Source organism: Pteropus vampyrus, unplaced genomic scaffold (assembly GCF_000151845.1).
Source record: "Pteropus vampyrus isolate Shadow unplaced genomic scaffold, Pvam_2.0 Scaffold33, whole genome shotgun sequence".
Taxonomy (NCBI): domain Eukaryota; kingdom Metazoa; phylum Chordata; class Mammalia; order Chiroptera; family Pteropodidae; genus Pteropus; species Pteropus vampyrus.
In genome coordinates this window covers 4,547,586-4,556,805 of record NW_011888814.1, presented here as the reverse complement: position 1 = coordinate 4,556,805, position 9,220 = coordinate 4,547,586, and the positions used below count along the sequence as shown (strand labels likewise).

General features: G+C 35.7%; 1 protein-coding gene and 1 long non-coding RNA gene across 2 annotated transcripts in view; one reads left to right on the top strand and one right to left on the bottom strand.

The window, feature by feature from the left end:
* Window positions 1-1,272: 1,272 nt before the first annotated feature.
* On the bottom strand, window positions 1,273-4,957 carry LOC111737966. The gene is made up of 2 exons (XR_002779630.1): window positions 4,773-4,957; window positions 1,273-1,715 (listed from the first exon to the last, which is right to left on the bottom strand). It is a non-coding gene; the product is annotated as an uncharacterized LOC111737966 (long non-coding RNA).
* A 132-nt stretch (window positions 4,958-5,089) lies between these two features.
* Window positions 5,090-9,220, top strand: part of IQUB (IQ motif and ubiquitin domain containing) — a 54,078-nt gene continuing 49,947 nt past the window's right edge. The window contains exon 1 of the mRNA XM_023528947.1: window positions 5,090-5,245. The gene's annotated coding sequence lies outside the window, so the exon portion shown is untranslated. The remainder of the gene's footprint in view (window positions 5,246-9,220) is intronic.

Sequence of the window (9,220 nt, the reverse complement as noted above, 5' to 3'; positions counted from 1 at the left end):
TAAGTACTTGACTAATTTCACTCATTAAATCTGCACTACTAGTCTAAGAGGAAGATCCTGCAAATTATCTCCATTTTCCGGATAAGGAAACCAGAATTCAGTGAGTAGTGCTCCACTGCAATTGTGCGACGTGGAGATCCTGAGAAACTGAGGCAAAGAGATGGTATGATAACGTACCCAAGGTGACATAACTAGTAAGATGTGGAGCTACATTCTGAACCTAGAGAGACTTGCTCCAGAACTCTGACTCCTCCTAACCATTATATTTTTCCTTATGAATACATATGATGCTGTCACTCCTGCATGTACTGTATGGGCTGCACCAAAAGATCCTAGACCCTGCTTTCTTGACTTTTTCTGTCAAAGTACCTATAAAGAACAAATGCGAACAGAGGTAGTAAACAGGATTTCATTTCCTGCGAATATATTCACATGGATCACAGGCAGCTAATGGGGTAGGTATCTAAAAGGCATTGCACTGTGGTCTATTATTCTTTTACATTTACTGCCATTCTAACTGCCCAAACAACCTTACACTCAGTTTTCTTTACCCCATCAATGTTTACCGGTTGCTTCCTATAAACTTTCAGATTAAACTTTCCTGATCAATTGGAAATTAAATTCTATTTAAAGACCTTCAGCATTGCTGAATGGCTTCTAGACTAATTTGAATTATTTTCAGAATGGCCCATTTCAATTCTCTCTAGGCTTCTCATATGTTTTATTCAAATTATCATACTCCAGACACTTCAAAAGAAAAAGAAGCTAATCAGTTTGAACTTTGTGAAAAAAAAAAATAAGGCAGCAAATCGATGCCCCATTTCACCTATCTGGATGAGTGCAGAATATTCAAATTTCCGGGCATTCTTTCCTTGGGTGTGAAAATGGGTTATATCTGTATAACCATATGATTTTCTTTTTATTCAACCCGTAATGATTTTGAGAATGAAAGGAAGTGTTCATAATTTCAGAAGGATAACAGATAAACTGTGACCGTCCTAGGCAAATAGGATATGTAGCACCAACTTGCTCAGCTCTGAGGGTTGCCATCTTTTTTACACCAGGAGAAGTTTCTGTCATCTGAATAGAAAGACCATGATGCCATTAGTGGCATCCATGGGCCACCAGGCCTCAGATTTCACTGTGTCCCTTCACTCTCCATTTTTTCCCCCTCCCTCTGTGTTTTCCTTAGAACTGGAGGATGAAAGAAGCTTATTCTGATTATTTCCTTTTCTAATCTTAAAGTGCAGTTAGGTGAAACTAATTGAACTTTTTTTTGTTGTTATAATGCAAAGCATGTTTATTTTCAAGCACAACAACGAAGATTAGGATCCTAGATAAAAAGGAAAGCCATCTTCTGTCAAATGGAGGTCAAGATTCTGGCCTGGATATACCACAATGGGAAGACTTGCCATTTTGCCTCAAGAAGTTAAATCTCTTCACCTGATGCTTCCTTCAGCGGGCTTTCCAGGCAGAATTCCCGTCGGGCCAGATTTCCTAATTCCTTTGGACAGTAAAGATGATATTCCAGATAGTCTGTGTTCTTCCATTTATCCAGGAACTTCCCCATGAAGTCTTAAGAGATCGGTTTCACTATTCTCAGAAGCCAAGATCTTCCGATTTTGCAAGACCTTAATGTTCTCCAATTGCAAAGCGGACTTTCGAGCTCTTGTTGCATTTCCCCAGTTATTTATATCAGGCTTCAAGTTTTCTTTCTCAAAGGGAGAAAATAACAATATTCTGTATAAGAAAATTCTCACCTGTAGGCTAATATCAGCTTTTTCTTTTTCTTCCCAGCCTCCATCCATAGTTATGTAAAGAAACAAGTTAAAAAAAACCTATGCAAACCTATTCTGGAGTCTCGAGTAAAGTTCCAAGTTCTAAACTCTGAGTGGTTTGCATCTGAGGGCAGAATTTCCTTTAAAACTTGGTACTCAGTGGGTTTGCAGCCTATCATAATAGTAATACTCTGAGAAAAAAATGGTAAATGAGAAGAGTTTGGTTTAGAAGAGGATAAAGAGGTTTATTTTAAATATAATTTACAAGAAATCAAAGTGGGGGTATGATATGGGATTTGAATTATTAGTAGGTACTGGAGAAATTTGTTCAAAAGTATGTATTTAGAGATAATAAGCCAAAACTAGTTAGTGAAAGAAATTAGTGAGAAAAGTAGTGAATTATCATAGGCTACCCCTAAATCCCAAAGTCTTAATGAAAGTTTGTTTCTTATTCTTCTTATTCTTATATTACATGTCTAATGAGGTTTGACAGTGCTCAAAAGAGTCAAACACAGGATCTCAGCTGAGATGGTGCCATCTCAACACGTGCTTCCATAAACACAGAGACAGGAAAGGGAACATGATGCATTATACGTAGAAATTGAAAAAAAAAAGGTTAAAAAAATTTTTTTTGAGTGTGCTGGAGAATTTAAATTTATCTTGCCATGCATTGCTAATAATGCATTTTCAAAGAGATCTTTAGGTTTATGTTAGCTAATTTTTTTCAATGTACTTAAATGTAATTTATGGTAGAATAGCTTTTTTCTATATATAACTCTATAAATGAAAAGCATTGCAGAGATTTTTGGGCGGGATTTCTCATGATCTTCAAATATTTTTTTCAGGTGAACCTTGTAGGCATTTCTAAAGATAAGCATTACTATTTTATGACAATATTTCATTTTACTTTTTTTTTTTTTTAACGGAAGTGTTACTTCTTTTCCTCAGGATAAAACATTCAAAATTTCCTATCTAAATTCCAAACTCCAAAAAGGTTTGAAAACAAATTTTTTTCATGACTTACTGGGAAGTAAAATCTGACAAGAATTGACATAAGACTATTAGTGGCCTTTATCCCACTTTAATGTGAATATGAATCTATTTTGCTGCAAACATATTAATGTATTTGATTATTAATATGCTTCTCTGATTCTACTTCTCCAAACCCACTGAATGTGTCACAGAATATACAGTATATGCCCATATGACCTTTCAAAAATGGGAAAACCCTGAATTTCAATAACCAGGCCCTTATAGTTATAGAATAGAGACTGGAAATACTATCTGTATTTCCATTTTCTTTACGAGGTATTATGATCCAAATTTAATCCACATAGATAATTTCCAAAGCATAATTTTAAATCCTTGTTCTACTAAATTATTCTATTTTTTTTTAATTCATTCATTTATATGAAAACACATTGTAGCCTGAAGTAACGAGAAATACTTTGAAATGCTTGATTTTGTAAAGCCACTAGGTGGCATCTTTGTAAAAATAAAAACACATTAAAAGAAATCATTATAAATAAAGGCTAAGATAAAGGTAGGTGTTTCATGAGAATAAAGATAACTCATTTTGGGCAATAAGTCATGAGAAAATGTATAGGTTTGTTGTGAAAAGTAAATAGAAAATAATGTAAAATTACTTTTCCAGTTTTAGAATGGAGTCTTTCCTATTGGTTGTTTTCAGCTTGCATTTATCTTTATATAAGCAAATAACGACAGTGTGTGTATGTGTGTGTGTAATTTTGATATGCTAATAACAAGAATGATTACCTAGGAAGCCTACCAATTAAGTTAAGCTTATATAGTTGTATAAGATCATCTTCACAGCAAACTATAAATAAAATGTGAACATATACTAGGTTTCTAGTCACATTTTACACTGTGAAGTACTTGAAGTTCTCTACCATTAGATTTTCTTTCCTCCATCTCCTGTTTCTATGCCTAAACCCAGTTTTTTTTATTAATTTCCCTAACGTGGAGGGCTGTGGATGATAAATTTTAAAGCAGAGACCCAGAAAGAAAGGTGAGTGTTTAAAATCAGCGGGATTCTCATTACTAATAAAATTAAGACACACTATGATTTTGGGGATGGGAGTGGGGAGTGTTTGGAAGCACGTGTCTTCACACCTCATATCATACCTGATTTACCCATGAAAGACTAACCCTAATGGTTATCTGAATGCTCCTTTTCTCTTTTTTCTCTGCTCTTCATAAATATGTGGATTCATGCAGTGATTTAAATGCATTTGATTTATTTTAAAACCATTATTAAAGACTTTCATCTGGAGATATATATTTTATATCATTCTAATAATAAATACACTTTTTAAAATAGGATGAAAACTGAAAAAGTAGACATTAGGAAGTTATTGAGAGATAACACAATGCCAAAAGAATGATATAAAAAAAGGAAGACAGACTTATGAAGGAGTGGACCTGTACTATATATAACAAAAATTTTAATTTTATTAATCTTACATCATTTTTAAATAGCTAAGTGTATTAAATCAAACAATGTAGTGTAGAATAGTGGTTTAAAATTGAGGCTCTGGAGTCAGACTGCTGGATTTAATCCTGGATCCCTCACTAAACCTCTCTAAACCTTAGTTTCCTGGTTAATAAAATGGAGCTAATCACAGTTTTTCCTTAATAAAATCTCTATAAGGTTAAATTGGAAATATAAAGTGCTTAGTAACAAATAATACTTAATAAATTAGCTATTATTATGAGATAGACACATTAAGTTTGTTACCACATTTGCAGTAGGAACACAAATGATACTTTCCCCCCATTCTTTAAAAACCCTCTCAATTTGAAGAATTTATAGTGGGAAAAAAAAAACCCTTTATAATTCAATGATTAACAAAAGCTTTGCTTCTCCTCACTTAAAAGGGGACTTATTTAATAGCTTCTGTCCCCCTTTTCTCTTTGTATGCCAGGAAGTTGGGAGCCAAGTTATAAATATAACAAAAGTCAGTAGTTACCTACTGTTGTACGGCGTTTTCCTTTGTCAAAGTGTTCATTTCACAGTTATATTTTCTATAACCCTGGTTTTTCATATCTATAGGAGTAAATTGCTTTCAATGTTTGGTTCGGAGAACTGTTCCCTTTCACAAATGTAAAAGGAATCTTGGAGAGTGGTTATTGGAGTCCAGTCACTTTCAGATCTAACGAGTAGGTAACTACTCTCTTCGCCCCTTGCTCCGCCCCGTCCCTCGAATCGCCCTGCCCCGCCCCTCGAATCCCCCCGCCCCATCGATCCCCAGACTCCACAGCCCTCCGTGGCCTTCCTTTCCCAGGCGGAAAACCGCCGCCTCTCGCGGGAGTGGTGCCGAGGCGGGAGGAGGCGGTGCTGTGGTCGTTGCTAGGATACTGCCGGCAACAGAGAGCGGCGAGCATGGATGCTTGTTTCTGGGAGCCTAAGGAGCCTCTTCGACCGGAGTAGCTGCATAATTAGTCAGGTAGGAGGACAGGTTCTGGCTGCCCTCTCCTGGCCCAACCCTTAGACCGGCCTTGAGCCAGTGACTCCGAGGACTATGTGCCGGGCGCTTATGCCTCCTGGGCTCTGTGGGCTGCTTGGCCGTCGGGAATGTTCCACTTTTACTTTCAAAGCCGTGCAAAGCTCCCCTTCTTTCTTGGTTTCATTTCTGGCTCCGAATCTCTGAGTTGGGATTCAGAAGCAGCAGTATCAAGCTAGGAGGCACACCTCGCCCCGCGCCCCGTGCTTTTCACGGTAATAGTATAGAAACAAAATGTATGGCAGTAGAAAACATTTAGTCGTCTGTGGTGACCATTGTCTTTCCTCACTGGCACTCGCCTCTCCACCCATGGTCTTTGCTTCTTAAAAAACTTTAAAACTTAACACGTCTATTTGCTAGAAGGCAAAACTAAATCCTTCCTTACTAACACTAACATTCTAGATCTGTCAAGAAAATAATGCATTTGTAGTGAAAGGGGGATTTTTTTTTTGTATGCAATCATAATAGAGACTGCTGTTTATTTTAAAACAAATTTTAAGATTAAAACATTTAATTTTGAATAGATAATACATAAATATAATTTAAAAAAATAAACAGTAAAAGAATAAACAGTGAGAATCTGCCTTCCACCCATCCATTTACTCTCCCACTGCCCCGTTCTCCAGTTCACCTTCCAGAGATATTCTATACATGTACAAATATATACTAGTACCTGAAACATTGTACGTACTGGTCTGTGCTTTTGGAGGTCGAGGATGTGACCTTGTGTTGACCCTCGAACTGGACTGGGCAATCAGAGCATCCTTACCTTCTCCCCTCTCCTTGGAGGTCCCTCACTGTGCTAGATGCTACTATCTGGAGTGGTCTGCCTCTTTTTTTCAATCTCTCCTTTCCCTCCGTGTAGGTGGGCAGTTTTGGATTTCACCCTGGGAACTCGAGTTTATGCACCAACATCTTTACTTTTTCACTTATCAGACAGTATGTAGCCTGTAGATTTGGCTTCTTCACTTAGCGTAATTCGAGATTCATCCATATTGTTGTGTGTATTAAGTTTATTCCTTTTTATTGATGAGTAGTAGTCCATTTTATGAATGAATCACAGTATGTGTATCCATTCATCAGGTAAGGAACATTTGTGTTGTTTCAGGTCTTTGGTGATTAAGAATAGAGGCTTTCTAAACTTTCGTGTACAGGTTTTGTGGGAATGTAGTTTTTCATCCTACTTGGGTAAAGGACACAGATTGCTAGGTCATAGGAAAAGTATGTGTTTAATTTTGTAAGAAAACTGACCAATAATTATTCCAAATCCTGTACTAATTTTCATTTTCACCATCAACTCTAAAAGCTACTTGTCTTCATTCTCACTAGAACTTGATATTGTTGGGCTAAAATAATATATTAACTATTTCAATAGGTGTTTAGTGGATTTTCATTGTGATTTGAAGTTGTATTTCTCTAATGACTAATAACACTGACCATCATTTCATGTACTCGTTCTCAAGGCCACGACTAGTGAGGCAATTGAGACAACTAAGTACAAAATCTTAGGAGGCATTTATTCTCAGGCTCAAGAGTGTGTGTTGAGCAGTGCAGGCACCAGACTTGTCTTAGCCTAGTCCTGGCCCTGCTTATTTTGCCTTCTGGATATGTTCTTTCGTGACATATCTATTGAAATCTCTTACTCATTTTTTACTGATATTTTTTTCTTATTGAGTTTTGAGAGTTCTCTATGTATTCTGGATACAAATCCTTTATCAGGTATGAATTTTGTAAAAAAAATCATCTCCCTATGGTTTGTCTTTTTATTCTTTAAGTTGTGTTTTTTGAAGAGCAGATGTTTTTGATTTTGTTGCCATTGCTGATTTAGAGGATGACCCACCAGATAAAAATAAGAGCATTGCCTCAGACTCTCCAGGAGTTAGGGCTACTTTATGATACTTTCTTTCTGATCAGGCCATTAAGCTCTGTTAAGGGAGAAAATAACCAAAAGGAAGATTTTTTTTTTTTTTTTTTTGGCGAATGAGAGCTTAGAGAGGGTTCTTGAATTTTTTAAAAATTGAGTTTCTGTTCAGTTTTATCTCATTTCACTTTCTTTCCTCTTTATTGTTTTACATGTCAGAACTTTATTTTAGTTATTTTGTTTGTTGTACTTGAAATTTAACGATGCATATTTAATTTAACAAAGTTGAGGGTTAAGAATATCACATCCCTCAATTTTGTAAACAGTATAAGTTTTTGAGAATAGTTTATTCTCATCTTTCCCTTCTCTGTTACATATTTTGTCTAATATTTCAATTTTCTACTATTATTTTGTGTTGACAGTATTTGTTTGGGTCTACCCTTATGTTTATGATTTATTCAGTCGCCTTTCCTTCTTGCACTTTGGACTTCCTTTGGGCCCATTTCTTCCTTCAAGTATATCCTTTAGAAGTTCCTTTAGAAAAGATATCTTGATGATAACTTATTTCTAAATGCTTCTATATCTTTCTTAAAAGATAGTTTTACTGGATGCACAATTCTAGGTTGATAGCTATCTCATCGTTGCCTTGGTTTCTATTCTTTGATGAGAAATCTGCAGTTATTTTACTTTTCTTGCCTTTATATTAATGTCAGCAAATTAATATGATTCGGAGCAGTAGATGGTATGTCCTTTATCATTGTTTGCTTTCCAGACCTTATCTGTCTTTGTTATTCTGTAATTTAATTACAATGTATATGACTATGAATTATTTTTATTTATCTTGTTAGGTATATATTTATATTGTATTTCCTGGATCTGTGGCTCCATATTTTTCATCAGTTTTAAGAAATTCTCAGTCACTACCTTTTAAAATATTTTCTTTCTTCCACCTTTCTGTTTTCTTCAGAGACTCCAATTTGACATATGCAGATCAGGGGCTGGCAGACTTCTTCTGAAAAGGGCTTCACAGGTCACACGCAGTCTCTGTTGCATATTCTTTATTTATTTTTTTTATTTTAGCAATACAAACCCATTCTTAGCTCACAGCAAGATATATGCTTAGCAGAAAAATATGCTACACTTTCTCTTTTCCATGGCTCTTAATCTCTTATATTTTTCACATCCTTATCTTATTTTAATTAGTTTCAAGTATACAGTACATTGGTTAGACATCTATATAGTTCATAAAACGATCCTCCCAATTGCTCCCTCTCTCCCTTGACCCTTCACCTAGCCAATGTATTAATGCTAACTGCATTCCCTATACCATGTTCTCCATCCCCGTGATCATCCATCAGCTACTAATTTGTCCTTCTTTAACCCTTCACCCCATTCTTTCAGCCCCTAAATCCCTCTCCCCTCTGTCCATCTCCAAATTGTCCACTATATTTGTGAGTCTGTTTTTGATTAGTTTGTTCCTTTTATTTCTTAGATTCTGCATATAAGTGAAAGAATATACTGTTTATTTTTCTCTGTCTGACTTAAATACCTTCTAGGTCCATCAAAGCAATATCTTTTTCCATCTCCTTCCTTTTAGCCTGTGTGTGTCTTTTAATCTGAAGTGAATCTTTTGTATTTTTTCTTCTTAAAAGAAGTCCCTCCAACATGTCCTGTAATACTGGCTTGGTGGTGATATATTCCTTTAAGCTTATTTTTATCTGGGAAGCTCTTTATCTGTCCTTCAACTCTAGATGATAGCTTTGCTGGATAAAGTATTCTTGGTTGTAGATCCTGGGTCTTCATCCTGTCGAATATTTTTTGGCAAGCCCTTTTGTCTTGCATAGTTTCTTTTGAAAAATCAGCTGCCAGTCTTATGGGTGTTCCCTTATATGTAATTATTTGTTTTTCTCTTGCTGCTTTTAATATTCTTTCTTTGTATTTAACCTTTGGCATTTTAGTTTTGATGTATCTCGGTGTAGGCCTCTTTGGATCCCTGATTATTGGAATTCTCTGAGCTTCCTGAGTTTTATGTCCATTTCTTTCACCAGATTAGGAAA